The sequence below is a fragment of the Cricetulus griseus genome, assembly GCF_003668045.3.
Source record: "Cricetulus griseus strain 17A/GY chromosome 1 unlocalized genomic scaffold, alternate assembly CriGri-PICRH-1.0 chr1_0, whole genome shotgun sequence".
Lineage (NCBI taxonomy): Eukaryota > Metazoa > Chordata > Mammalia > Rodentia > Cricetidae > Cricetulus > Cricetulus griseus.
This window is the reverse complement of record NW_023276806.1, coordinates 228,034,915-228,052,988: the sequence shown is the minus strand read 5'-3', so window position 1 is coordinate 228,052,988 and position 18,074 is coordinate 228,034,915.

The window sequence follows — 18,074 nt, the reverse complement described above, 5'->3', positions numbered from 1 at the left end:
TAATTCTTGTGTGGTGAGCAGTGCTCCTTGTCTCCTGCCCATATGCTCCTGCTTGGTCAGTGGGTCCGTCCTTGTTCACAGCCTCACTGTCCTAGCAGCACTCTCACACTCTTCTTCCTGTTCGGTGCTCTTGGCAAAGAAGCAGGCAGGGCAAGGAGGGGAACCCTCTAGCTCTGTGGGAGGGAGGTTCCTGTCAGGAAATATTTCTAGAAGGATGTGAAAAACCACATGCCCCAGCACAGACTCCCCCTTCGTCTGTTAACTTTCTATTGCTCTTAGGACGAGGCTTGGCTCCTTAATGTAATATACAAATCTTGTGTATTCCTTCTTTAATGGATGTTAATTGCTCATCAATGTGCTAGATATTCTCTTAGCTTCTGGGATATGTGTGGTGATTCTGTGCCTCTCCTTGGCACCAAATCTGTCCTAGTCTGGTCTGCCAGCAATACTACTGAAATGGAAATTTTTAATACATTTTCTCTTTGGTCTCATTTTCTCATCACATGGCCACACAGCACTGACAGTATCACCTGTTGTATCTCAGGTGCACAATAGACTTTGGTATGTTCTCATTGACTAGATAATTCTGAGGCATTATTTACACATCACTTCCGTAAGGAATACTCATCTGCCAATCTTCCACTCACCTGCCTCATTTGCGTTTAGGTAACCCTTACCTAGTGTCATGATACTGAAAGACCCTCAGATTCTTCAACCTGGACGGTCGCCCAAGAACTCAATGTCCAGTCCAGTTGATGTAACACGCAAGAGGCTTTATTATAGTTGTTTAACAAGCTAACCCCATGTTAGCTCGGGCCTTTCATCCATCCACCATGGCGGGTGGCTAGGAAAGATGGCAAGAAGCCATGGCATAGAGATCTTGTAGGGCAGCATAAGGGGAGTGTCTAGGGGTATGCAAAGGCTCAGGATTGGTGTGCCTCCAGGCTTGGAGGGTTTGCCCTGTGTTGATTTGTTAACTGGTTGTTATGGCCCATAGGCCCTCCCAGGGTGGTCGCTATGCCCTGCACGTCATTGTTGTGCACTTGTCCGAAAAGCACACCCAGAGCTGTAAAGTATAGCACCAACAGCTAACTTCTGATTGGTTCCTTGCCATGAGGCAGGCGTCTGACCTTAGTGACTAAGACAAGGTCAGACAAGTTCGTGTTCAGCTGTTATGGCTGCCAAAATGGGGAGCTGGTTCCTTCAGTACTGGGTACCTGTTATTCTTTTGTTTAAATTAAAAATAAAGAAGAAGAAGGGGTGCAAGATGAGACACAGGATGAGATATATTAGACATATTAACCAGTTTATTATAGGCCTGGCAGAGTAGGGAGACTAAGAGAAGAGAAACAGAGTTAATGGCTGACTGCTATGGCAGGTCTCCATAGAGAGAGAGAGAAGAGAAGAAGAAGCAGAAGCAGACAGAGAAGAGGAGAAGAGAAGAGAGTGTAGAGGAGAGAGTAGAGAGCATAAATGGGCAGGGACCTATCTTTTAAAGGGGTCCTCTGCACCTGCTGCAGACTTAGTTCCCATGGAACCCTGGGCTGACCAGGGCACTGCCTGTTCCACCAGGTAACCGGGGCAGGCCAGCGTAATGCCTGAACCTTTCAGTACCTGTTTCTTGGGAGCAGTTCTTGCATGATTATCTTCTTGTACACTGCACTTTCTGCACTCTGGAGCTATGAAGGCTGAAGCTATCTATTCTTTCAGTGCTATAGCCCTAGAACAAACACAGCACTTTGGAGCTCTATACTTGAAAAATGGCATCTGGCTTCTAGGTGTGGTTCATTTGTGGACCTATCATTAGACCTACAAAATAGATATTTCTGATCAATTAATTTTTGTGTGTGTATGACATTACTTAAAGAAATTGGTAAGTTGGTTGTCATTGTTTTCAAAGAGAATGCAGATTTAGAGCATTTCCAAAGATACAGATTCCTGATCGAGACCCTAACTCAAACAGCCAGCACGGACTTTAGACTGTAATGACAGTACTTTGAAAGATAACTAGCCATCCCCTTGTAAACAAAGTTAACTTACTAATTGTATGTTGCTTTAACATAAATTGCCACTTAGCTTATATAACAACTCAGAGTTTATAGAAAAACCCAGTTTTTAATAAGTAGAGGTGCTCCCTAATAGAACACTGTGATACACTCAAACTGGTGTGCTGGGGAGTGGAGGTGAGAGGAAGCTATAGGGCCTGGGAAGGGGTGGTTCAAAGCCTGTGCAAGGTTCCCAGGTTCTGAAGCCTACCCGGAACAAAGGTATCATGGAAACAGTTGGCCCCTCATAGTGACTCATTAAATAACTGGAAATCCTATTGCAGAGGAGAGTCATTCTAGTTGGATGCTGAAGACATTACCTCATTAATAACATGATGTGTCATTTCCGGACTGATACAGCATGATACTCAGAAGACAGATTCTCTACCCACGAGTCTTTAACCAAAACCAGAAATAGTCACACACACAAAAAAAAACAACCCATCTTTCTTCTTTGAGTCTTGTAAGCTTTGACCCTTCTGGTGCCTGTCAGTAGCTATCAGCAGTGTGAATGTAGGTAAAACTTTCTCATATCTCTCTTAAAAGTTTAACAAAAAGGAGGCTGGGAGTGGTGGTTACACCTTTAATTCCAGCACTTGGGAGGCACAGGCTAGCCTGGTCTACAGTGTGAGTTTCAAGGCAGCCAAGGGCTACACAGAGAAACCCTGTCTCAGAATCTGACCCCCCCCAAAAAAAACAAAAAGAAAAGAAAATGAATGCAGATGTGAACATAACTTAAAATAAATTCAGCATTAGAAAAGAAAGAATTCAATTCCCATCTAAGAGTCAAAAGCTCACAAGTAGAAAATATTAGAGCACATCCATGCTTTAAAGTGTTGCAGGAGACTGACTCCATAAAAAAAAAAAATGCCACTAAATACACAAGACTTGGAGGTTTAATTGGTGATTTGCAAAAACAAAACAAATTAGTGGGACAAAGGATTCTGAGTGGTATATTAGATACTATAGAAAAATGAGAAAATCACAAGTTATCACTGACAGCCATTTGTCAGAGTAGAAGGAAAAAAAGATACTTAGCAAAGAAATATAGAGATATTAATGTCGGATCCAGTGAAAACTACAACTAGAGATACCATTATGAAGTAGATTATAGAATAACCTCTTTATACAAACGATAATGATGAAAGCCAAATCAACTAAAAATAAAAAAGAAATAGGATTTCCATTGCAAATGAATTAATCATGTTATTGTGAAAAAACTTTTTCTTTTTTTTTTCTTCTTGCTGATAGCTTGTTTCCCAAGGGATGTTTATGGAATATAGGAAAAAATACATCATTTCAATAAAGTCAACGTGAAAACCTATTCTAGTTTGATACACAGTTGCTGAAGGTAAATAATATGGCTGAGACCTTAGTAGAAAAAAATTAGCTATAAAGATATAAGCAATATAAATAATAATGGTAGGTAGTTAGCAATATTGATTTGTAGTATCTATAAAAGCTTCTGTACTATGAATTAGCCTAAAATGTATAAAATATCCAGGCATAAGTTATTTTCATGTGCTACAAAAAGCCTCGCTAGTATACTGTGGAAAGTTCAAATTGGCAAGCATGATTAGATAGAAGTTCTATGAGGAACATCTTAAAGCCATGCTTAACAGTGAACCCAAACCACTGTGGCCACCTTTCCCAATAACAAAGAATTGAAATCTATTCATTGCACCATTTATCAGGAAATACATTATGCTAACATGTTCATGAATGTGGTAACTAAGGCTGGATGTTACACAAACTTGAAGGTCTGGAATCATAAAATTCCTAGGGCTTGTAATGATGAATTGGATTTATGGTACAAGAATTTTTATTAGCATTAGAATGAACAAGAAGTGTGTGTGTGTGTGTGTGTGTGTGTGTGTGTGTGTGTGTGTGTGTATGTGTGAATACATGCAACTTAAAGCATACCATATTCATTGGCTCTAACAGTCACTGAGGATATCTTCTTTACAATGATAAGAAGGTGTAAATGGAAGTTTCTGTCCTGCCCAGTCCTGCAGCTGTTTAGTCCCAAATAAACACACAGAGGCTTATATTAACTATAAACTGGCCGATGGCTCAGGCTTCTTATTGGTTAGCTCTCTCTTAATTATTAACCCATAACTATTAATCTATATATCTCCATGAGGCCTTGTCTTACTGGAGAACGCCCAGGTGTCCTACCTTTCCAGAAGCTACATGGCGCCTTCTTGACTCCGCCTACTACCTTTCCCTATCTCTGTTTAGATTCCCTGCCTAGCTAAATCCTGCTTGTCCATTGACCCAAACAGCTTTATTCATCAACCAATAAGAGAAACATATATTCACACATACAGAAGGACATCCCCCATCAAGAAGGCATTGCACATGTTATGATCAGCATATGGGATATATCCCGCAGTGGTTTGTGTGTGGAGGCTTGGTCCCTGATGCAAACAACATTCAGAAAAGGGGTTTGTGAGAAGTGACTCTGCCTTCATCAATGACTTACTCCATCAAAGGATTTACATTTTGAATAGATAATTGGTAAGTTGTAGGACTGTGAAGGTGAACTTAGTTGAGAGGAGTAGGCCATTGGGAGGTGGGGAGGGGGTCCCTAAAGGTTATTTCCTGCCTTGGCCCTCCCTTTCCTGTCTTTGTTAATACTTTCTGGCCATCATGAGGTGAGCAGCTCTGCTCTATCACACCCCTTTACCCTGCTGCTTTCTCTTACCATGGCCCCCAACAATGGAGCCATCCAACGACGGACCTGCATCCCCTGAAACCAGGAGCCAAAACAAATCCTTCCTCCTTTCAGTTGTTTATACCCTGTATTTTATCACAGCAATAAAAGTCTAGTCCATTGTTTTATAGTCACCTATAGCCACCTCTCCCAATTTCATATTCTAAAAATTATGGGTGCTTAAGGTCCTTAAGTAAAAGATTTTTTTTTTTGGCTAATAACCTATGCACTATCCTGTCATATACTTTAATAATTTTTAGATTTCAACAAATGTAATTTTTAAAAGTATTTTTGCTTGGGTTGAATTCACAAATGCAAAACTCATTTATGTAATTTTTAAAAGTATTTTTGCTTGGGTTGAATTCACAAATGCAAAACTCATTTATACAAATGGATGACTATTTGTTATATTTTAATTTTTATCCCTGAGTGGTATATAATATAGTGACAAATCATTCCATTGATGCCATCTTATGTCCTTTGAAATAAAATAATAAATTATACCATAGAGCTGGAGAGGTGGCTTAGTTGTTAAAAGCACTGGCTGCTCTTCCAGAAGACACGGGTTTAATTCCCAGAACCCACATGGCACCTCACAGCTGTCTGTAACCGCAGTTCCAGGTGATCTGACACCCTCATACAGACACACATGCAGGTGAGACACCAATGCAATTAAATAAGTAAGTAAATAAATAAATAAGAGTACCATAAGTGAATCATGTTGTATCTATGTAAATATTACTGACCAAACTTGACACAAGAAAGAAAAGAAGACCTGAAATACTCTTAAAAAATTTGTCCTAAGGTTTTTGAAAAAATTGTTAGGCATAGGTTGTCAGAAGCTGATTTTTTATAGGTAGCAGTTTGTATGTGAAGCTTAAGTCTGAAATCTCATAAGAATTTTCTGTCTCACACATATTTACGGGGGCACTTGTCATACTTTCAGCCTGGAGTGATCTGGGGTAAAGGGAGCTCAGTTGAGGAACTGCCTCTATCAGATTGGCCCATGGCATTTCTGTGGGGGTATTTTCCTTTTTTTTCTTTGTCTTTCCATTTTTCTTTGATTCAGTTTCTTTTTCATATGCTAATTTGATCATTCTGAAGTCACCTATTTTTTTTAAAACATAGCAAATAAAATTTAATAAGGTAAAACAAAAACAGTTTCATTGAAATTGGATGAAGCAAACCAACAGAAAGAAAAGCACCCCAAGAGAAGCCACAAGAATCAGCAACCCACCCGTTCACACATTCAGGAGCCCTTGAAAATTCTAAGCTGAAGCTCTGGGATGTATGCAGAGCCCCTGGTGCAGAACCATGTTGTCCCTGTGCTTGACGCTTCAGTCTCTGAGTTGTTTGATTTAGAGAGCCTTGTTCTCCTGGTGTCCACCCATCCCCTCTGGCCCTTACACTCTTTCTGCCTCCTCTTCTGTGGGGTTCCCTGAGTTCTGAGGGTTAGGATTTGATGGAAACTCTGAGCTGTGTGTCCCATGGTTTTTCTCTCTGAGTAGTCTGGCTGTGGGTCTCTGTATTTGTTCCCATCTGCTGCAGGAGGAAGCTTCTCTGATGATGGCCGAGCAATGTACCAATCTATAAGTATAGCAGAATGTCCTTAGGAGTCATTTTAGTGTGTGTTTGTGTGTGTGTGTGTGTGTGTGTGTGTGTGTGTGTGTGTGTGTGTGTGTGTGCATGCGTGCGTGCGTGTGTGTGTGTGTTTGATCAGTAGTATTTGGTTTTGATCAGCAGTATCAGTAGTATAGGTCTCTAGGCTATCTAGTCTCTTGTTCTTGGCTACCCAAGCAGTCTAGAGTATTTGGGTTCCATCTCATAGAGTGAACTTTCAGTTAAATTAGATTCTGGGGGAGATGAGCTAGTACCTACATAGACCTTTCACCCCTGTGTTCTAGTGTCTTTGGTGTGGAAACATACTATGTAGGCTACCAAAATAGAAACATAAACACCAACCCAGCCACAAAACCTTTGATATACACTCTGTCCTGCCTGAAAAATGTGTGAGGACAATGGTGGCATAAAGCTATAGGAGTAATGAACCAACGTGGGGTATTTTCTTAGTTGCTCTAGAAAGGTGGGCCTAGGCTGTTTCAGAAGGAAGCTGAAAGTGATCCTGGAAGAAAATCAGTAAGCGGTGTTCCTATATGGTATCTGCTTCAGTTCCTGCCTTTAGGTTCCTCTGCTGAGTTTCTGACTTGACCCCCCTTAATGATGGACTCTAATTTATAAGCCAAATAATCCCTTTCCTCCAAGGTACTATGATTAGTGTCATAGCAACACAGAAGCAAACTAGGAAGGGTACAAGAATGGGGCAATGTGTTCTTTCGGTATATTCACATAAATTATAATGATCAAATCAGTTTGGTTACCATTTCCATTAACTCAAACATTCAAACTCATCTTTTCTGGCTGTATGGAAATATATGATACAAGCATGTTTACTTGACTGTGCAATAGACCCTGTTCCTCCTGTCTAATTATAATGTTGTAGCTCTTAAACCACCTTCCTTTTTATTTTCTCCGATCAGCAAACTCCCTCATTCTCTAGTGATGACCAGTCTACCCTTTATGAGGACAATTGTTGTGATTCCACATTTGAGGGAAATCATATAGTATTTAATTTCTAGTGCCTAAATTATTTTATTTGGCATAATATCACCCAGGTTCGTCCATGTTATGGTGGGATTTTGTTTTCCACAATAGCTGAATATTATTGTATTGTTTGTACTCTTTAAAAACATACTACCCTTTAAGGCAGTATTTAAGAGTGACTAAATAAACATTATTTTAGTCTGATCATAGGCACATTGAATGATATATGTTCTGCAGAATAAAACATACTCTAAAGAGATTCTATCAATAACCCACACACTGAACCTTCTGTGGTCCTTTGGTTGTTCATCTTTTTGTTATTGTTTTTACTGAGGTTAATCCTCCATTATTTAGATTTTCCCCTTAACTCTGAGCTAGGTCATTGTCATTCTTAAATAGTCCTTGTTTTCTTAGTCCACATGTTTTTATTCCTTCTCTGTTAGTCTGTGCATGGACTTAACTGTCCCACCCAAATGGTTTTGTATCACTTACTACATCATAGTGAGTGTTATTTTGAAGGGACCAGCTCCCCATTTCGGCAGCCACAACAGCCTAACACACGCTTGCCTGACCTTGCCTTGGTCACTAGGAGTCAGATGCCTGCCTCGTGGTGAGGAACCAATCAGAAGTTAGCTGGTAGTGCTATGCTTTACGGACAAATGCACAGCAATGACATGCAGAGCATAGCAATTGCCCTGGGTGGGCCTATGGGCCATAACAACCAGTTGACCAATCAACACAGGGCAAGTCTTCCAAGCCTGGAGGTGCAGCAATCCTGAGCCTGTGCATACCCCTAGACACTCTCCTTACGCTGCCCTATAAGATCTCTATCCTGTGGCATCTTGGCATCTTTCCCAGCCATCCACCATGGTGGATGGATGAAAGACCCGAGCTAACAGGGGATTAGCTCGTTAAACAACTGCAATAAAACCTCTTTCTGTTTGCATCAAGTTTTTGCCTCTGCCTGGTGATTGGGGTCACTGCAGTGCTGGGCTGAGATCTTGGGGGCCTGAGCCTCCGGGGATCTTTCATTAGAGCTTCAAGAAAATTTAAGGGACAGGAAGAATTGGTTCATGGAGTATAAGTGGCCACAGACTTAAATCAGAGTAGATGAAGAAGCAGCCGGGGATGTGCTCCATCTAACATGCTGTGGGTTCAATCTTCAGCACCACCACAAAAGAAAAAAGAAAGAAAGAAAACGATGCAAACCGAACTGGGTGTGGATGCAGCTGAAAATGTGGCTGTGTGGTGGGTCACAGAGCTAAGCATGAGTGAGGCTCAGGGGTCAGTCTCCAGCACCATAGCCAAACAAAACAACAGAACAAACCACCAAACCAAAGTGTGTTAAGATATAGCTGGGCCTCTGGAGACAAATAAAAGTAGGTTTTGCTTTCTGTCTCTTGTCTCTGCTCTTTTCCACGTGTGCTAAGTATCACAGCAGGGGCCATGACCATAAGAATCTGCAGGGATTGCATGAATTACAAATTTTTCTCAGATTGAGTTAGACAGTACTCAGGATTGGACATCTGTTGGTCTGGAATGAGCCATGTGGTAAAGGGCAAAGGGCTGGGCCCTAGAAAACATCTTGGCAGTATGTAAGGACAAACGGCACATTAGGTAAATGTGCTGGGAAGGGAAAAGAAAAGGAAAAAGAAAGAAAGAAAGAAAAGAGAAAACACACTTCAACCCAAAGGCCCTTGCTCTTTCTCACCCGTATGCTCCTATCAAGAGTTTATGGCTCCTTCCAAGCTTGCAAACACTTTCCATTTGCCTTTATAACCTAACTTTAAACTTAAAATTTTAAGACACGGTTCTTTTTTTTATTACAAGTCCAATTTTAGACCTGACATCTAATGTGAATTTTAGTTCTCATTTCCAAAACTCTGACAGTGATCTGTTGCTAGCTCCGTTGTAATGAGTCTTAAACTGCACTACCATTTCCTCAAAGCTGGAACCAACTCTTTCTCTCAACTTCGTTGTTTTTTTTTGCTGGCGATTGCATCGTCAGCCTCCACACTGAGTCAGCCTCGATTCTTCCTTCTCTCCTGACCACTGTATCTAGACGCTAGGTGACCAGGTGTTTCCAAAGTGTTCTTAGATCTACCCCAGCTTCTCTGTTCCCACATCCTGAAGCAAGTCTCTTTGGATTATTATTAGGGTGCAAATGACCCAAATACTTTGCCTCCTGTCTTTCAAAATAATCCCATACAACATTGTCATTTGAGTTTTTATAAAATCATAGTTACCATGATGTCACTTCCTCTGTAAGGCGTCCAGTTAAACCTCAGCTCAGCTCATATCATTTACTTAAATTCTGTTCTAAACTATGGCCAAATATTTTGTTTATGTCAGTATTTGGACACCTAATTAAACGTACCTTATCATTATTTTTATTATTGTCCATATGCATGTATATTTTTCTCAACTAACATGAAAGCCCTGTCTCTGTGCCCACTGGGAGCCAAACTGAAGGTCCTCAGCCCCCTTGAGACAGCTCTGCGGCTGCTCAGGTTTCTCAGGATAGAAAAGCTTGAGGTGGGAACTTACTGAGAAGTTTTCTCCCAAGAACCCTTTAAAGAGGCCTAGAATAAGCAAGTCTGATGGCCAAGAGCCATCCCCCCTGTGATTGATGGGCCAAAGGGCTAAACAGGAGACAGATCCAGTGAAGACATCTTTCCAAATGGGGTCCTTGGAGAATTCAGTTCTGACTCTACTGAATTGAAGGGTAAGATGAGACTAGGAGTGTAAGAGCTTGTGTTTGAGAGGGTAGCCTAGACTCACACGACAAGTAAATCATCAGAATGAGAAGTTTCTGAGGCCAGTTCAGCACAGACATTAAGACTTTTGCACTGAGTTGGCTAACATATACAGCAAATTTAGGCTTCCTTTCCAGATCTGGGTCAAATACCACAGTCTGAAAACCTCCCCTGAAATATTCAGGAAGGAAACATATATCTTTAATGTTAAAAATAAAGAAAACAGGTAGGGCGGTGGTGGCACACACCTTTAGTCCCAGCACTCGGGAGGCAGAGGCAAGTGGGTCTCTGTGAGTTCGAGACCAGCCTGGTCTAAAAGAGCTAGTTTTAGGACAGCCTCCAAAGCCACAGAGAAGCCCTATCTTGAAAAACCAAAAAAAAAAAAAAAAAAAAAAAAAAAAGAAAGAAAGAAAGAAAACATGTAAGTGACTTCCATTAGTTTCCTCTTTTCCTTTTTGACCCAAGGATGTCATAAGACTTCTGGATGTAACTTGTAAAATGACGTAATGAGTTTAGGTGTGAGAGGGAAGGAGTCTTGCACACATAGCCAATGACTTCTGAAGAAGGAAGTTTGGGAGCTATGTCTGGTCCAGCCCTTTCTCTGGTGGAAAAGTGGCTATGTTCTTGGATAAAGTACCTGGTGTGGTAAAAAGTTATGGATATATAAACCTTATCTGAGAGGGGAATCCTCATATTTTATTCTGTTGTCACTTTCCCTTAAGGAAAACACTATGTTATTCTGTCGCTTTCCCTTTATGGAAACAGAATGTTATTCTGTCAGTTTCCCTTAAGGCTTGAGGAAGAATCCACTCTTTCACATCAACCTGTAGTATTTATTTATTTATTTATTTATTTATTTATTTATTTATTTATATCTTTTCTCCATTTTTTATTTGAATTAGAAACAAGATTGTTTTACATGTCAATCCCAGTTCCCTCACCCTCCTCTTCTCCCCTACTCGCCACAACTAATACCCTACCTATCCCATACCCTTTCTGCTCCCTAGAGCGGGTGAGGCCTTCTGTAGGGGGTCTTCAGAGTCTGTCATATTCTTTGGGATAGGGCCTAGGGTCCCCCCCTCCCCGTGTGTCTTGGCTTAGGGAGTATCCCTCTATGTGGAATGGACTCCCAAAGTCTATTCCTATGCTAGGGATCCACTAACAGGGGCCCCATAGATTTCCAAGGTCTCCTCACTGACACCCACATTCAGGGGGTCTGAATCAGTCCCATGCTGGTTTCCCAGCTATCAGTCTGGGAACCAAGAGCTCCCCGTTGTTCAGGTCAGCTGTTTCTGTGGGTTTCACCAGCCTGGTCTTGACCCCTTTGCTCATCACTCCTTCTACTGGATTCTAGTTCAGTTCAGTGTTTAGCTGTGAGTGTCTGCTTCTGCTTCCACCAGCTGCTGGGTGACATCTATAGGATGGCATATAAGTCAGTCATCAATCTCATTATCAGGGGAGGACATTTAAGGTAGCCTCTCCTCTGTTGCTTAGATTGTTAGTTGGTGTCACACCCTGTAGTATTTCTTGAACCACTATTTAATGTTTGAAATGATTTTTCTTATGTTATAGGTAATTACAAACATGTTTCTCTTGAATCAGATCCAGGGAGTTCATATGAAGCAATAATGGCATATATTCATTTCCTTTCTAAAATGAAAAATGCCAAGCCAAGGGTTTAGGTACATAGGTCAGAAGTAAAATGCTTCCAAAGCCCAAGTGAGGTCCTGGTTTTGATCCTCAGGACTTTAATAATTCAGGTTGTAGAACCAAGAGGGTCATCAAACTCTAGATAGAATTTGTACAAAGAAACTCACATCTACATACCACATGGTCAGATTTCTGAAAACTAAATATTTTGAAGATAGCTATAGAGAACTGTCATGTTACAAGTAGGAAGGCAGAAAATTTTGACTGTCTTAGTACCAAAAGTACTTTAGGCTAGAATTCACTGAAAAGATGACTTTACAGTGATGAAGGACAGCAAAGCAGTCTAACTTATAATTCTATGAATGTACATTTGCAGGAAGAACTGAGACTCATCAGGCATGCTTAGTATGGGGACACATTTAAACAACTTTAATTTGTTTCTCATCTTAGAATCTTTGAAAAATAATGGATTATTTTAAGCAAAAATCATATGTGAAATTTTAAAAAGTGAACTCATAGTAGTAGAGATCAATTTACTGTTACCAGGAACTAGAAGAGGGGAAGGGATGAGACATACTGGTAAACTGAACAAATTTTAATGAAATATAAGGGTGAAAAATTCAGGAGTCCTACTGTGGGAATTACTAATATGGAAAATACAATGAATATGTTTAAAAACGATGTATATTCTTGAAAATTATGAAGTAGAATTTAAATAATTACATCACAAAAAATGAACACCTAGGGTGTTCATTGGCATCATTTAGCCATTCTACAATTGTATTGAACACCGATTTCAATATAACATATATGTACAGAATAAGTATATGTAATTGTTTGTTAGGAACAGGCAAAAAGCACCTTGTCCTAAGTACTGCCATATTGACTTCAGACTCCATTTTACCTGTAGGGTGAAGCAAAGTCTAGGTTCCCAAGCCCTAAGGGAGCTGGGAACCTTCCAATAGCTGACCCACCTCCTCCTCAAACCACAGAAATAGTCGTTATGTGTCTTTAGTTCTGTAGAAACATTATGGCGATTCCTAACAACAGAAGGAGCAAATGAATCTGATTGGTTGGACTGAAAGGTTTGCATCGTATATCGGTTGACAATGATGGAATATTCAAGGAATCCCCTAATCTTTGAATTCTGACTGGTGAAAAATGGTAACATGTAACTTGGCAACAGCTGTTTAAGACTTTTTGTGCTTAAATACTTGCTTTAACTGGCATTTGGGTCACAGTTCAGATTCCAAGCCTGAGTGTGTTTGTGGCCCTGATCGATCAGCCCCCTCTCCTTCCCCCTTCTTTTTACACTGCACTGCATTAAATCTTGCCTTGCAGTAAACTCTTATGTCTGCTTGGGCAGATATGGAGTCAATTTGTTGAGACAAATGGGGAAAAATTATGATATTATATTGTATAGTTGGTAATGAGTGTAATTGAAAAATATATGACAAAAAGAGTACAAAGGATGAGGAATGGGCCAATGTTACTATCCTTCTGCAAGACAATTGGGCACAATTTGAAAAAAATTATTACATTTTATTTTAATATAGTTTTCATTGAAATAGAAGTATACCACTTTTCTCTATTCTTTTTCTTCCTCCAGCCGATTCCAGGAACATTTCCTTCCTACTCTTTCCACACCCCACCTCTGTTTTTTTTTTTTTGTTGTTAACTATTGTTACACACATAAATATGTATGCATGTGTATGTATGCAAAATATATAAATACAGCTGTCTTTGGTTTTGTGTCTATGGTTTCAGGGATGATGACTCGGCATTGAGCAAACAATAAGGGGGCCCATCCCTGACAGAGGCTGCTACTTCTCCTCTCAGCAGTCATTAGTTACCTCTAGTTTGTTGTCTAGTGGTAAGACCCTCGGAAATTTCTTCTTTCCATGTTAATATGTTCATTGATATTGGCATTGTTCAATCTTGTTTTTCAGTCATTTCTAGGAGAGACTGTTTCGCTTTAAACTTCCTAGTATTCTGGCTTACAATCTTTCCACCATTTCTGATATGTGTGATGTAACTGTACCCTTTAGGTCTGAGCTCCCTGTGAGTCTCCATCTCTTCCTTGTGTCTGGTTGAGCTTTGCTGTGATAGTTTCCATTTGTTACAAAGACAGGTTTCTTTGTAAAGGGCGTGGTGTAGCTATACTTATATCTCAAGATTTGGAACTAAAGCAAGATGAGAGAAACACGTGTTGTTTGTCTTTCTGTGTCTAGATTACCTCACTTAATATAATATTTTCTAGACCCATCTATTTGCTTATAAATTTAATGAGTTCATTTTTTTTCCTCACAGCTTAATATTATCCCATCATATATGTGTACACATTTTCATTATCTATGCATATGTCGAAGGGCATTTAGGTCATTCCCATAGACAGTACCCAGCAAGATTAAGATGCAGGAAAGTATTTCTTGAACAGGCGTCCATTTGCCCCAGAAATTAAGGTCAACGACAGACAGCTGGGAGCCCATACACCTGAAACACTTCTGTACAATTAATGAGACAAACATTCAAATGAAGAAGAAATCCCAGAATGGGAGATAATATTTGCCAGTTAGACGTCTGACAGAGGATTAATATTCAGAATATACAAAGAACTAAAAACTAAAGAGTCAAAGAAACAAACGACCCATTTAAAAATGGCTAGGGATCTAAGCTGAAAGCTCTCAGTGGAAAAGAAAGAAGGCACAAAGGACAAAACAAGTAACACATTAAAACCCTAATGTAGGACCAATGTCAAAATATTTAGCCATGAGATTGAGATTAAAGGTATACGTAAAATGACACTTCCTTAATATTTAGCCATGAGATTAAAGGCATAGGTAAAATGACACTTCCTTAACTTAGGAAGTCTCTAAAGTATGGGATAAATGTAAAAAATTGTGGTTTTATATGATGTAAAAAATAAACACAAAGAAATTTAAATAATTCTATATATAATAAATGAAATATGAAACATTTAGATACGATTTTATAAGAGATTTTACTAAGAACTATAAAACATTGGAAGAAATTAAAAATTTAAGTAAAGATATTTATGTTCATGCTCAGATTAAATATTTTTCATGAAGTGAATTCTTTCCAAGTTGATATTCAGATTCAATAAATAATATCTAGAATCACAACAAGAGCTGTGTGTATGAATGTGTGTATATATTCACACTACATACATGTATAGAATGTATATGCACACACACATGCATGTAACCATAGAGTTAGTCTAAGGAAGGTAGGAAGGAAAGTATTTGATAAAGGATATTGAGCCACATGGATGGGATACATAGAAACTTGAGCAGCCCCTTCAATAAATCATAGCATGGTGCACATTTTAAAATTAACTAAACATGAATTTCAGTTTTAAACATAGAAATGAAAACTTCTCTAAAACATTAGAGAAGATCAAAAAAGGCTTTTAGAGGTAAATACATATATCTTAAAGGAAATATAAAAAGCACAAATATTAAATATAAAAATTAGGTTGTATCAAAATCTAGAATTTGTGCTTATCAGTATATGATCAAGGAAGTGTAAAGATAAGTCAGAGTTTGGGTTATAATAGTCACTATGTATCAGGCACATGAATGTTCTCTGGAATATATATGTATTCACACATATATACAAATATGAAGCATGTGTTATAAATTATGCATACATATAAAATATGAATATCAAAAAGGAATCCTTAAACATTACAAATTATAAGTGTATTAATATTATGAGTTATATCATTATATATACACATATAATATACATATGCAAAATTCAAAAATTTATGAAGTCCCAAAAATCGGTAATAAAAAGACAACTTGGCATAAAATGTGTGCGAGTAGTTTGTAGTACAAAATGTACAAGAAGAAAGCCAAGGAAACCATGGAAATGTGCTCTGACAACTGACAGTTGTCAGAGAACGGCAAATTAAAGCCATTTTCGTCTCACCTTGTTGAGCAAAACTGAGAAGTGGAGTAGCAAGTTGCTGTTGGCGAGAATGTGGAACGACTTCCCTATGTTGCGGTGGGTGGCATGAAATGTCAGGCTCACTTCTGAAAACTCTCAATGAGTTAAATGTGCTCCAACTTTTTGACACAGCAACTTCACTCCTAGGTGTTACCTCAGAGACATAAAGCTGTGTCCTCAAAAAGATGCATTCAAGAAGGTTCGGAGGAACTTTATTCATAAGGTCTGCTAACTATAAACAGGGCAACACCAGTTAGAGTGGAACGGTAAGTCGGGTCTTGGTGGGGTTTTTTGTCTTACTGCTTTTGTTTGTTTTGACCTTTTCTGTCTTTCATTTTATGGTTCTTTTTGAGGAAGTGAGAGAGAAAGAGATAACTTGAGGCTGGTAGGCAAGGAGGTGGAGAGGATCTGGAAGGAGCAGTCGAAGGGAAACATGAACAAACATATTGACTATAAAATTTTTAAAATAAATTCATATAATATTATGGACGAACTTCAGAAATAGGATAATTTTTTTTTTTGTGAAAAGAATCACATGAGGAGAGACCCACATTGTGCGTTTTCAGTGAGACAATCAAGAAAACAGTAAGATCTACTACACAGCTGCTGACTGCTGGAACCCAGACCAGGGGTCTGCAGAAGCCTGTCACTCACAGTGGTGGGACAGCCAAACAGTGAGCCACTTTGAAGGACACATTTGGTAGTAGCTCACGAAATTAAACCTAGCCTTAACAGGTGATCCAGCCTTTGATTTCATTGGAATTTATCCAAGAACCAGCAGCTCATGAATGCAGAAAATCTGTACACAGAATGTTCCTAGCAGTGTTCCCAACAACTGTCAAAACGCCAAACAACCGAGCTGCTCTTCAGTGAGTGAATGGGACAAGTGTGTTTCATCCGGACCACAGAATCTGATTTAGCACAGGAAGAAATGAGTTGTCAGCCCTCAATTAGGCAGAGAAACCTTAGATACTAAGTAAAACTCGCCAGGCCCAGGAGGCTACACATACTGTATGATTTCAGCTATGTGTTTTTCTGTGGCCCTAAAATGCTCCAAAGGGGGGGGTCTTTAAAAATTCATGGGGAACAACACATCGTAAAGAAGACTTTGAGAATGCTCATATAAAAAAGACAGAAAAACGACTTCTTCCCTTTTGGATGATATCCTTTAGTACAGTAGGGAGAAATGGGGTCAAAGGCAATGATGTGGATTTGGGGGAATCACATTATCTAGCTCAAATAACAGAGCATCCAGAGTAGTGGCTCTTGACACTGGATCGCCCAGGGAGAGCTAGAAAGATGACATCTGGATCCATCTCCAAATATCTGAGTTTGTTGGCCTCAAGTGAGGCAATGAGGTTTTGTTTGTTTTTCACTTGAAATCATGAGTTAGGATCGGTGCTTCTGAAGGAAACTTTAGAAGATGTCCACTCCACCAAGGAAAAGACAAGAGACAACGTTGCAAGCTTTGTTGTCATTGGAGCTGTTTCAGGCATGGGAAATTGTGTACATCAGAAACTTGTCTTCAAAGGCATTCACACAGACCTCGGGAGGACACCTTTGAAGGATTTATCTTCCTGGTCTGGAGTTTCCTCTCTTGAGTCTTTGAGGTCTGAATTTTTGAAAACCTTTGCGGTTCTGGTTCCTGTGCAGGAAGACAGAGAGCTGGGTCTTCACAGACCTGCCTTGTTGCTGGGCTTTTCTAGCAGAGTTCTTCACCCAGGGCAAGTAGACAGTGGCAACTGGGCAGAGTCAGGAGGTGCACCGGGAGTTCCTGTATCTAGAGCACTGGCAGAACAAATAGCTAGCTCACCTCTGATCTCTGTGTACGACAGGGGGAAGTACATTTTGGATTCAACTTGGATCCCCTTCGAGTTTTTCTGTAGTGCATTTTGGAAGCTGAAGTTACAGAATGTTTTATTTTTTCTTCCAGGTCTTTCTTTCTCTTACCTCCTGTTTCCATGGAAACCGTGGGGTCCGAAGAGCGCTGAATGATTGCCAGAGTAGTGACTATTTCCATGTATGACTCCGGCACTAGTTTTGAGCAAGAGTCTTAGCAAGTATGTCAGTAAGTTAAGGCTTTCTGTTCGTTTAGAAGAGGCTTCCCAAGGCACACAGGGATTGGTAATGGGCTTCAGCATGGAAGGGATTTACAGCGAATCCCCCGGCTTGCTGCTGCTGCTGTCGTTCATTTTACTAAACACATCTAAGGAGCCAACACTATTATATTTGCTTAGATCACAGAGTTTCAGTGGATTTGTTCTACTGCGGTAGAACATATTTAGGTCAAGTGGAAAGAATTCCGGTTCTGTTTTATGGAAGAGACTGGGAGCA